The sequence below is a fragment of the Bos indicus x Bos taurus genome, chromosome 15 (genome assembly GCF_003369695.1).
Source record: "Bos indicus x Bos taurus breed Angus x Brahman F1 hybrid chromosome 15, Bos_hybrid_MaternalHap_v2.0, whole genome shotgun sequence".
NCBI lineage: Eukaryota > Metazoa > Chordata > Mammalia > Artiodactyla > Bovidae > Bos > Bos indicus x Bos taurus.
Window position 1 is genome coordinate 35214625 of NC_040090.1, and position 12233 is coordinate 35226857.

The window sequence follows — 12233 nt, forward strand, 5'->3', positions numbered from 1 at the left end:
GTTTGGCAGAGATAGGGGAGGTCTGTAAAAATTTACTGAAGAACATTAAGTCCTTTATTTCTTTTCTAAAAGTAAGAATGAATACTCAGCAGTGAAAAGATGTGAATTTTCCCATTAACACTCCCATAAATTCAAAGTGTTATCAGTCAATAACACAAAAGTTTTTAATGGATAGTGACAGATGTATTATAAAATGCATTACGTACTATAAACGTGCAAATATATTTGGTATAATATTGAAGCAACAAAGATGGGATATCCTTTGATATGTCAAAATGTAATTGAAAGTTATTATCATTAAAAAAATGTAATGGTCAAAGGTTTAAAATATATACCCCCAGAATAGAAGAGTATTTCCAAAAAATGTTTAAATGAAGATAAAGAATATAATGACAGTGGCATGTTACCAGGAAAAATTTGATATGATAGATAATACTTGGTCAGTTGGTTAACAGTTTATAATAATATGAAAGGATCCCTATTTCACACATCTCTGCATTTGGGTTAAAAATTTCAAGACCAAAAAAAAGCTATAATAATTAATATTAGAATAAATAAGGGAAATGCATATTTTTTAAGGAGTGCCTTCTTAAATAAGATGAAATGAAAACACTTAAGTAAAATACCAGTACAGAACACACTATGTCAAACTTAAATACAACTGGTTACAAAAGATACGTGTAAGTAAAATAAATTGTACAGCAAATATACACATTATAATGCCAAAGCCAGAGAATACTGCTGCATCTGATTTAAAGTAGATTGTGCATGTGTTATTTATTTGATGACAGTCTGTGGTTAGATACACGGTAAGAGAGTTGGGAACAGGAACAATAACACTTAACAAATTTTTGTGTCCAGAGGTTTTGATCATGGATGTTGGGATGTATTATTCTGGCCCACTATAATAATAAAGATGAAGGTACGAGTCCTTGCTCCTACATTGACATTGGTGAGAGGTAGACCTTGGTAACCCATTCCCATCTAAGATTCCTTACCCATAAACCTTGGACTTAAATATCCATGGTTCCAAACTCCTATTTTATCTCATATACACACTACTATATATAAATAGCTAACCAACAATGACCTACTGTATAACACAGGGAACTGTACTCAATTTCTTATAATGGAAAAGAATCTGAAAATAATATTTATACATATGTGTATAACCAAATCATTTGCTGTACACTAGAAACTGATACAACATTGTAAATTAACTATATTTCAATTAAAAAATAAACTCCCTGGTCTGCCAATATCCAGTTGTTTCTATAATGATCAAATGCCAAGATGTATTTGAAGTACTTCTTTCTAAACATAAAAGGTTTCTTAGAAGCTCAGACTGTGAGGATCCTGTAAAAAAGGTGGAACTGATGCCAAGTGAAAGAATTCAAAAAACTTACTTTCTAACAAATAGGGAGACAGAAATCAAATTTAAAAGCTGTGTGAAATAACAATAAAATATAAGATAAATATCAAATTGGGGCCACAGAGAAGTACAATTCACTCAGTTTCTTGATAGAACTGAATTTAATGCTTTTCCTGTAGACATATATGTGCTTGCAAACGTGTCACTTAACTTTCACAAGCTCTAGCTTTGGGGCTGTCACTCTGATCACTCTACTCTCCCTTTTCAGTTGTGCAGTCTTTTGCCTCCCCTCTCCCCATCCCTCCCTCTGCTCTGTCCCTTGCCCTTCTGATGAGCTTTCAACAGTCCCTCTTCTTGGTCTGCACTTTCTGGTCTTAGCATCTTACCTGGCTCCCAACAGAGGGGCAGCTGCCTTTTCCTCTACTGCTCAGCCAATTGTACAGTGTAGCTCTCAGACCCAGCCTTCTGAGGAGCCCAGCATGTGACTCAGCCCTACTGCCAAGAGAACCTTGAGGCTTGGAGAGAGTAAAATTAAATGAGCAGCATAATCCTAGGTGGAAGACTAGAATTTCCCAGGAGGCTCACCTGGGAAATACTTAATAGTATGTTTCAGATTGAAGAAAATCTAAATAATATGTTTGCCATCTCCCTTTTAGTTATTTCACTATCTTTATAAAATGTTCCATAAATGTAAACAGTCTTTTTTTTCCTCCATTAATTTTCAATTTTGTTTATTGCTGTGCAGGGTGCAGACAAGAAATGCCCTTATCCTTATCTCCTTTCTTCATTCCTAGATATTAATATAGTCACCTACACCATAATATTTTCCTGAATATTTATATAAATCTATATATGGCAGACCCTTTACCGTCTGAGCCACCAGAGAAGTCCATATGTTCTTATCAGTTCAGTTCAATTCAGTTCAGTCGCTCAGCTGTGTCTGACTCTTTGCAACCCCATGAATCACAGCATGCCAGGCTTGCCTGTCCATCACCATCTCCCGGAGTTCACTCAAACTCATGTCCATCGAGTCGGTGATGCCATCGAGTTATCTCATCCTCTGTCGTCCCCTTCTCCTCCTGCCACCAATCCCTCCCAGCATCAGAGTCTTTTCCAATGAGTCAACTCTTCGCATGAGGTGGCCAAAGTACTAGACTTTCAGCTTTAGCATCATTCCTTCCAAAGAACACCCAGGACTGATCTCCTTCAGAAGGGACTGGTTGGATCTCCTTGCGGTCCAAGGGATTCGCAAGAGTCTTCTCCAATACCACAGTTCAAAAGCATCAATTCTTTGGTGCTCAGCTTTCTTCACAGTCCAACTCTCACATCCATACATGACCACAGGAAAAACCATAGCCTTGACTAGATGGACCTTTGTTGGCAAAGTAATATCCTGCTTTTCAATACGCCATTTAGGTTGGTTTTAACTTTTCTTCCAAGGAGTAAGTGTCTTTTAATTTCATGGCTGCAGTCACCATCTGCAGTGATTTTGGAGCCCCCAAAAATAAAGTCTGACACTGTTTCCACTGTTTGCCCATCTGTTTCCCATGAAGTGTTGGGACTAGATGCCATGATCTTAGTTTTCTGAATGTTGAGCTTCAAGCCAACTTGTTCACTCTCCTCTTTAATCAAGTGGCTTTTTAGTATGGTCTTATAGCTATTATTAAACATATTATATTTGTGTTTCAGTTGTTTGAACTTTAAAGCAAATCAATTTTGATTGAAATATGATTAAATAAACATTATTCAACACAGAATCTAAAACCCAAGAAGTGTCTAGAAAAATAAATAACATACAATTTTGTGTAACTAAACACATATCACTGCAGATGGTGATTGCAGCCATGAAATTAAAAGACACTTACTCCTTGGAAGGAAAGTTATGACCAACCTAGATAGCATATTCAAAAGCAGAGACATTACTTTGCCAACAAAGGTCCATCTAGTCAAGGCTATGGTTTTTCCAGTGGTCATGTATGGATGTGAGAGTTGGACTGTGAAGAAAGCTGAGCACCGAAGAATTGATGCTTTTGAACTGTGGTGTTGGAGAAGACTCTTGAGAGTCCCTTGGACCGCAAGGAGATCCAACCAGTCCATTCTGAAGGAGATCAGTCCTGGGTGTTCTTTGGAAGGAATGATGCTAAAGCTGAAAGTCTAGTACTTTGGCCACCTCATGTGAAGAGTTGACTCATTGGAAAAGGCTCTGATGCTGGGAGGGATTGGGGGCAGGAGGAGAAGGGGACGACAGAGGATGAGATGGCTGGATGGCATCACTGACTCGATGGACGTGGGTTTGGGTGAACTCCGGGAGTTGGTGATGGACAGGGAGGCCTGGCGTGCTGTGATTCATGGGGTTGCAAAGAGTTAGACACAACTGAGCGACTGAACTGAACTGAACTGAACTTAACTGAACTGAAACACATATCTGGCTTCCTATGTGGCTCAGTGGATAAAGAATCCACCCATAATGCAGGGGATGCAGAAGACGCGGGTTTGATCTCTGGATCGGGAAAATCCCTGGAGAAGAGCATGGCAACCCACTCCAGTATTCTTGCCTAGGGAATACCATGGACAGAGGAGCCTGGGCACTACAGTCCACAGGGTGATAAAGAGTTGGACATGACTCAGGTGACGGAGCATGCAAACACACACCACTGTAAGAGGAGGCATCCATTTAACAAAATAAAATCACTTTTTTCCCTTGACTCTGATTCAATTACCCATATTTATGTCACATTTCTGTTTAATTTACACTGGACCATGGATTTCTGGGATAACATTTTGCTTTCTCCAGAATTCATGTTATCTTCCATTTTGCCTGCTAAGAAGATAAAGGGATAAAGACAAACTTTCAACATTCAGAGATTATGACTGCTGATTCCAGTCTGAGATGGGAAGAAGACATGTTGCTTGTTCTGTGTCCTCCAGGGAGACTCTAGAAAAGTAGGAAGACTTCCTCCATACACAAACCCTCCAGGAGGGAGGTTGGATCTGAACCCCTTACTACTCCAGAATTATTCTTCTGGGTCTTAGTTTTAAGTGCCCCCAAGTGCAAAATCAGGGTCTCAACTTCCCTGAAGGTATTCATTAGCTAAATCTCATCCCATTTAGGTCTTTATCCCTTTGAGCTTGAGAAACATGGATTGAACTGCTATTTCACTTCATGAGTCAGAGTGCAGGCACCAGATTCTGTAGGAATTCAGGAAAAAGTGCAGAGAATAAAGACAGGCACCTCTCTAGGGCTCCCCTCTCCCATTTCAAACTTGGGTGGCAGGTCAGCGTTGCTTCTCCATTATCCACCCAAGCGGGGGAGAATCTGTGATCTGAAAGTCAGAATCAGCAGAATAGAATGAGGAAGCTGAGATGTATCTCTTTGGAGGGAACTTTGGTCTGTTAAAAAGACATTAGAGAGTCTGGAAAATAGATGAATCAGTGGAGACAAACTGGTTTTGAAAGGGGCTACAGCATATGAATAGCTGAACCCTGGTTGAGAAGAGTCACCACCCCTAAAGGAGTTTACAGAAGAGGTGAGTTTTCTATTAAGGCTCATGGGCAGAAGGCAATAAAGACGCCATCCTAGAGAAGGCAGTCTATACCCAGAGATGCCAGAAAATCAACCTGGAATCTTGTTATAGAGGTAACCAGTCCAATGAAAAGCAGAGTTCTGCATTCAAATGCAGATTTCCCTATAATTTGCAGGTCCCCTTTGTATCTGGCTTTTTCATGACAGGGCAGGCAAAAATCTCTTCTGTGTGCTACCAGAGTGAGTGTCCCAATCAATCACTATCCAGCAGAGGCAGTGGTGTGGACCACCAAGATCACTGGGTGTGGATTTATGCACTTGGCACTAATTTATTGGGCTTCTCTTGTGGCTCAGCTGGTAAAGAATCCACCTGCAATGCAGGAGACCTGGGTTCCATTCCTGGGTTGGGAAGATCCCCTGGCTAAGGGAAAAGCTACCCACTCCAGTATTCTGGCCCGGAGAATTCCATGGACTATATAGTCCATGGGGTCACAAAGAGTCAGACATGACTGAGCAACTTTCAGTTTCAAATTTATTATGTGGTCTTGGGCAAATCATGTAACTAGCCTCAGCTCTATTTCTCTCATTTTAAATGCAGATGCAGAGTCTTTGTGAGAGGAACAATAAAATGTAAAGGCATATCTACAAAAATAGCAATGTCTTCCACAGTTAATCAAATAGATTATTATCTACTTTGATAAATTGTATCTCTGGCCAGCATCTTCACCAGTGCCCATGGTACAACCTGGTGAAGATGGTACAACTTGTGCTTTTGCTGCTGCCACTGAGTCTCAGTGACTACATCCTCACAAGTGAGGGGATGACATACAGGAGGCAAAAAGGAATTTGGGAGGAAGCTTCTACCTCAAACAGAATATGTGACAATTTGGGAAGACCAGGACAGACAGAAGGGGATTAAACAAAGCCCTAGTGCCCAGATAATGGGTGTGTATTTCTGAATTTTCACCATACTCCATATAGGACTGTTTGTTTTGAGAAAATCTATAGCTATTATCTAAATAGGATTATCTACTTCCAAACTTGAGCAAGACAAGTTTAGAGCCACACCTCTCTCAAATTGTTACAAATCTAAGGAAAAATCAGAAAGAAGCTAGGTTTATTACATGTCTTACAGAAACCCCTATTAGATACCTTTGGGTTGGGTTGAATAAAACATTTGTCAATAAATTTGTTAAAGGGGATTTGAAAAGATATCTTTCTTGCCTACATGTTTTTGTTATAAAGGAGTTAAGAATTAATCAAAGAATTTAAGGATTGTCAAAGACTCAGGTCAAGTGAGATTTAATAGTGAAAAAGTGTCAGGTAGGTGAGCTCCAGATGAATTTTTCGAGTCACTGACTCTTAGTTAAGAGTCACCAACTGGAACAAACAGTAGGCTCAACCCAAATAATTCCATCAAATACTGGCAGAGGATGATGTTCACAAAGTCATCCTCTGGTCAGCAGGGCAACGGCTAGTATGAAAAAGTGCACAACTGTCTTGTGGGCCTGGTGTCAAAGTAGAGGGTTCTGTCAGACCGTTTTAAGATGTGCATGCAAGCATGCACGCTCGAGTCATGCCCAAGGTGTCAAAGTAGAGGGTTCTGTCAGACCGTTTTAAGATGTGCATGCAAGCATGCACGCTCGAGTCATGCCCAACTCTTTGTGACCTATGAACTCTAGCCCACCAAGTTCCTCTGTCCATGGGATTCTCTAGGCAAGAATATTCACATGGGTTGCCATTTCCTCCTCCAAGGGCTTTTTCCAACCCAGGGATCAAACCCAGGAGTCCTGCATTGGCAGGTGGATTCTTTACCACTGAGCCACCTGGGAAGCATTTTTAAGATGTGGTCAATGTATTAATGACCCCATTGCTACTGAATAATGGATTCTATTTGTTATTTTCTTCAGCAAACCTTTATTAAACTCTTACTCTATGGCATACACAGGTGCTAGAAAGAGAACATGGCTTAAGGATGGCAATATGAAAATTTATCATTTAGGACAGGGTTTGGAAAACTATAGCTTACAGACCAAATCTAACTTGCAGCCTGTTTTAATAAATAAACTCTTATTGGAACACAGCCATACTCATGTATTTATATATTGACCATGGTAGCTGCTTTGGCTAAGTGAAGTTACAACAGAGATCATATGACCCACAAAGCCTAAAACATTTAAGATCTGACTTTTTCAGGAAAAAAAAAAAGTTTGCTTATCTTCCAAATAGTAAAAGTCATAGCCTAAATTCATTACAGGTACACAATTGCTGAGTCAAGTTATCATCCATTCCAAATCCCCACGGTAATTGTTTCAGAGTCAAAACTAATTCATTGTCAGTAAATACACTGAGTATTTACTGTATCAGTAAATACTCAGTATTGTATCAGTATACTGATACAGATTAATATCAGTAAAGTCAACTGAGGTTAACTATCTGCCTTTAAGTCAAAGAGTTTTTCAAACTGACTTCCAACCCGGAATGTGCCTCAAGTGTTGCGTCATTGTTTTAATTCATAAGCAGAAGACCACAGCATATAGCCTGTTATTGATAGAACTTAGCCTTTGTTATCTGGTCATCTGTCTGAATATATATCTGAATATTTCTACCAAAGGAGATTCTCATGTAAAATCTAAAGTGCATTCTGACTTTGAACAACTTTGACCAGTTGCAAACTGATCAGTGAAAGTGTGCATGAAGTCCAAAGAAAGACAGGGCACATGGGATGGAGGCCTGATTCCACCCCTTGCCAGGCTGGTGCCCTTGGCTAGCATGCTTGCTCCACCTCCCAGACATCAGCCCTGTCCTGGGAGAGGTCAGAGCGAATGTACAGTCCAGTCCTCCTCCTGGGGTCTCTACATGGTAAGGTCTTTGGCTTTGGGGGTCTCAGAACATATCAGCAGGGAGATGACAGGGTCTTCTGCATAGTCATCCCTCATGGAGAAGTAGGAGCCCTCTCCCTGCCAGAAAGGAAGAGCAGATCACTGCTCCCCACATCCTCAGAGCACCACGAACCGGTATTGTGGTGTCATGTAGTGAACCAATTGCTTCCCTGAGGAAGGACTTCTCAAGAGGAATGAAGGGACCTATGCTTAGGTTAAACAAATGAGTTGTCAGTTCTAAATTGAAAAGAAGGGAAAAAATATTATGATGTTATTTGTCAAGATAGTTTTCCTTTCACAGATTCTATTTTCAAAAAGCTATTACTCTTATGAAATATTATGAAACATTACTCATGAAATATTATTATTAATGTAGCTTGTATATTCTGACCCCCTTTGCATGGACATAAATATGAATAAATAATAATGAGTGGCATTATTTTATATTGCAAGTTTTTATTTATTAAGATAGTTGAAAATATTCTGGTTTAACATTAACTCCAGCTGCTCTATTGTTCAATTATTCCATCCAAAATATTATAAATAATAATAGTGACTGCTTTTAATGTTATCCCTTGAAGGGAGTAGATTACCTTCCCAGTGGAGAAACATTCACCATCCACTGAGGTTGATTTAATGGAATAGCTCTTCTCATCCTCTGCCCTTCATCCTCCTTGGGATCCCAGGATTGGAGAATTCCTAGTTTGGGTTTGCCTTTCCATTCTGTGCCATGTATGTTGTGGCTCTAGTCGGCAATATCACTCTCCTTCATGTAATCCGGAATGATCCCACCTTGCATGAGCCCATGTACCTCTTTCTGGCCGTGCTGGCTACCACTGACCTGGTCCTTACTTCCACACAACCTAAAATGCTGGCCATATTCTGGTTTCACAATCATGAGATTGAATACCATGCCTGCCTCATGCGGTTGTTCTTCATCCATGCCTTTTCTTCTGTGGAGTCTGGATTGCTCATGGCTATGGCCTTGGACGGTTACGTGGCCATCTGCTTCCCACTGCATCACTCTAGTATCCTGACCCCATCCGTCATGGGTAAACTGGGGGCAGGTATGATAATGAGAGAGCTTCTGTGAGTGAGTCCCTTTTGTTTCATGGTGTCCAGGATGTGCTTCTGCCCCATTTGGATCATCCCCCAGTCATACTGTGAGCACATGGCTGTAATGAAGCTGGTGTGTGCTGACACTAGGGTTAATCATGCATGTGGGCTCTTTGCAGCCTTCTCTGTGGTTGGCTTTGATGTTTTTGTCATCAGTGTATCCTCTGTGATGATTTGGAGAACTGTGCTGTGGTTACCTTCAGGTGAAGCCCAGTTCAAAGCTTTTGGCACATGTGCCTCCCAAGTCATCTTGGCTTTTTATGTCCCTGCTTTCTTTACTTACCTCACCCACTGCTTTGGATATCAAGTGCCCTGAATGGTACATGTCATGTTAGCTATTCTCTGTCTCCTGGTACCTCCCATGCTCAACCCCATCATCTACAGAGTTAGAACGAAACAGATCATGGACAAGGTTGTTCAAGGATGTTGTAGAAAAGACCCTTGAGTCAAAGCTTAGGGATATAACCATCCCAGTCACCCCACTGATCTGGGGACATAAATATAGAAGGCTTAACATGATATTGCATGAAGAAGGCAATGGCAACCCACTCCAGTACTCTTGCCTCGAGAATCCCATGGATGGAGGAGCCTGGTAGCCTGGTAGGCTATAATCCATGGGGTTGCTAAGAGTCGGACACGACTGAGCGACTTCACTTTTACTTTTCTCTTTCATGCACTGGAAAGGAAATGGCAACCCACTCCAGTATTCTTGCCTGGAGAATCCCCCGACAGAGGAGCCTGTTGGGCTGCCGTCTATGGGGTCGCACAGAGTTGGACACGACTGATGCAACTTAGCAGCAGTAGCAGCAGCAACATGATATTGCATATTGTCAGAAGATCATCTCTATGAACAACTGATTCAGAAAATAGCCATCATCCTGAAGCAACAGGGGCAATTTTCAGGATATCCTGAATATGATTCTCTGAAAGAGGTTATCGATAATGAACACAGGGTTGACCTATGTTCATCATCATCAGAAAAGAGTAAAAGACATGCTCACCTATCAAATTTGTGAAGATCTGAAAAGAATATCATCTTCCACAGACAAACAAGATGACATTTCCTTTTGAATGGTTGGTAGAAGGATAAGCTGGTATACCTTGTGATAAAGGAATTTAGAAATTTCCATGGAAACTGTTTAAAAGTTCTGTATTTTCCCCAAGCTTGGAATTTATTTATAGTAATAGAATGTTAAAAATGATGTACAAAGACATATATGGATTCATTATTTATAAAAATAAGAGCAGGAAAACATTAAAATATTGATTTATAAGAAACCAGATATAGTAATGATCAATTGAATGTTATTTATTATTTAAATACTGTATTTTCAAAATGTGTAATGGTGTGGAAATGATCAAGATATAATGTGAAACTGAAAAAAGATTGCCCATATGGCTGATTTCAATTCTAAAAAGGAATATAGGTGCATAGAAATGGATTCAGGAAATGAATCCAAATGCTATAACTTTAATGATAGTACTGAGATTTGTGGAATTTGATGTTCTTTTTGCACCTTTTTGTATTTCTCAAAATTATTCATGATTGAAAAGTTTAGTTTCAGTGTGAGAAAAAAAAGTAATTGAAGTAACAGTAAAACTATACAGAAGAGGTTAATTCAATGCCAAAGCCTAGGGGGGCGGCGTGGACAATATGAGAGCATTAGGGACTCGGTAATAATTTCCAGAAATATAGACATAACATTGCTGCCATACATAATATTGCTCACAGTATCTTGAGACTGCTAATACTGAGAATTAGGTAGACTAAATGCTGGTCTCTCTTAACAAAATTTGCTGATGCTCTGCTGATAACTGATTTCAAATGAAATTTTGGAAAAAAATTGAGGAAGGAGTATCTCCTTGAAAATAACTGTTGTAGAGTTGAAGGTAGTAAGGAGGTCACTACAAATTTTGTTATTTATTAATATTGAATTTCCTTTTAAATGAAAAATTTAAGGTATATTAAAAACTACATGTCCTTCATTTTTTTCTTAATTTTTTCAACTTTTTTGAGTTGTATGAAGCATACATATATTTGCACATATTTACTGCATACATTTTGATGAGCTTGGACTTAGGCGTATACCTCTGATACCATCACCACAATCAAGGTGATAAACGTATGTGTCACCTTTACTGTATCTGTGTTTTTATTCTCATGCACTACTCTCTTGTCAAAGCCAATGGTGAAGAAGGTCCTAAAATAGAGACTTTTATGGTATTAAAACCAACATCAGATGAAGGTGCTTTAAGAGAAATCAAGAGTATTTGTTTTTCACAAGAGAAACAGCTAATGGAGAACCCTTCAGAAATGAATGGGTGAATTCTGAAGGATCTTGTCAGAATTCCTAAATTTTAGAGTTCTGAGGAACCATGATCCCCTTATTAGCAAATCAATAAATAATTCTGATTCTCTCTCTTTGTCTTTTAAAAATTATTTTATGGCTGTATAATTTGAAACAATAAAATGCAAATATTTGTAATACATAGTTTAATGAGTTTGTGCATGCATGTTTAGTCTCTTGAGTGGTGTCTGACTCTTTGTGACCTTATGGATTGTAGCTTGCCAGGCTTCTTTGTCCATGCAATTCTCCAGGTAAGAATACTGGATATGTGGCCATGCCCTCCTCCAGAGGATCTTCCTAACTCAGGGATTGAACCCAAGTCTCCTGTGTCTCCTGCATTGCAAGCATATTCTTTATCTACTGAGTCACCTAGGAAGCCCCAGTAGAATGAGTTCTGACTCATGTAAATGCCGGTGTGGGTACCAGCCCAATTAAGATATAGAACATTTCTATCACTTTGTAAAGATTTTTGCTGCCTCTTTGTATTCAAACACCCACTTCATCCCAAGCAGGCAATTCCTGATCTAATTTCTTTCTCTCTATATTATTATTTTTCCTTCCAAAACTTGAGCCTTGTCTCTAGCTCAGAATACAGCTTTTCAGATTCATCCATACTGTTGCGTGTATGAGTGATTCATTTCCTATTATTGCTCAATAGTATGTTTTGTTTTTTCTACATACCTCAATTGTTATCTTTCTCCCTTCCTTCAGCCCTAATTTACATATGCTCTTATATCTATATAAAATATGATACATTCATTTTTCATTTATTTGAACTTTAAAGCAAGTCAGTTTTGATTGAAATGTATTTAAATACGTGTTATTCAATAGAGAATCTAAAATATATACTATGACTAGGAAAAAATAATGACATTATTCTACATAACTAAACACGTATCAATGGCACCCCACTCCAATACTCTTGCCTGGAAAATCTCATGGACAGAAGAGCCTGATAGGCTGCAGTCCATGGGGTCGCTAAGAGTCAGATA

At 39.3% G+C, this 12233-nt stretch overlaps 1 pseudogene; it reads left to right on the top strand.

The window, feature by feature from the left end:
- The first annotated feature begins 6456 nt into the window (after positions 1 to 6456).
- On the top strand, positions 6457 to 9338 carry LOC113904958 (annotated as a pseudogene).
- The last annotated feature ends 2895 nt before the right edge of the window (positions 9339 to 12233 follow it).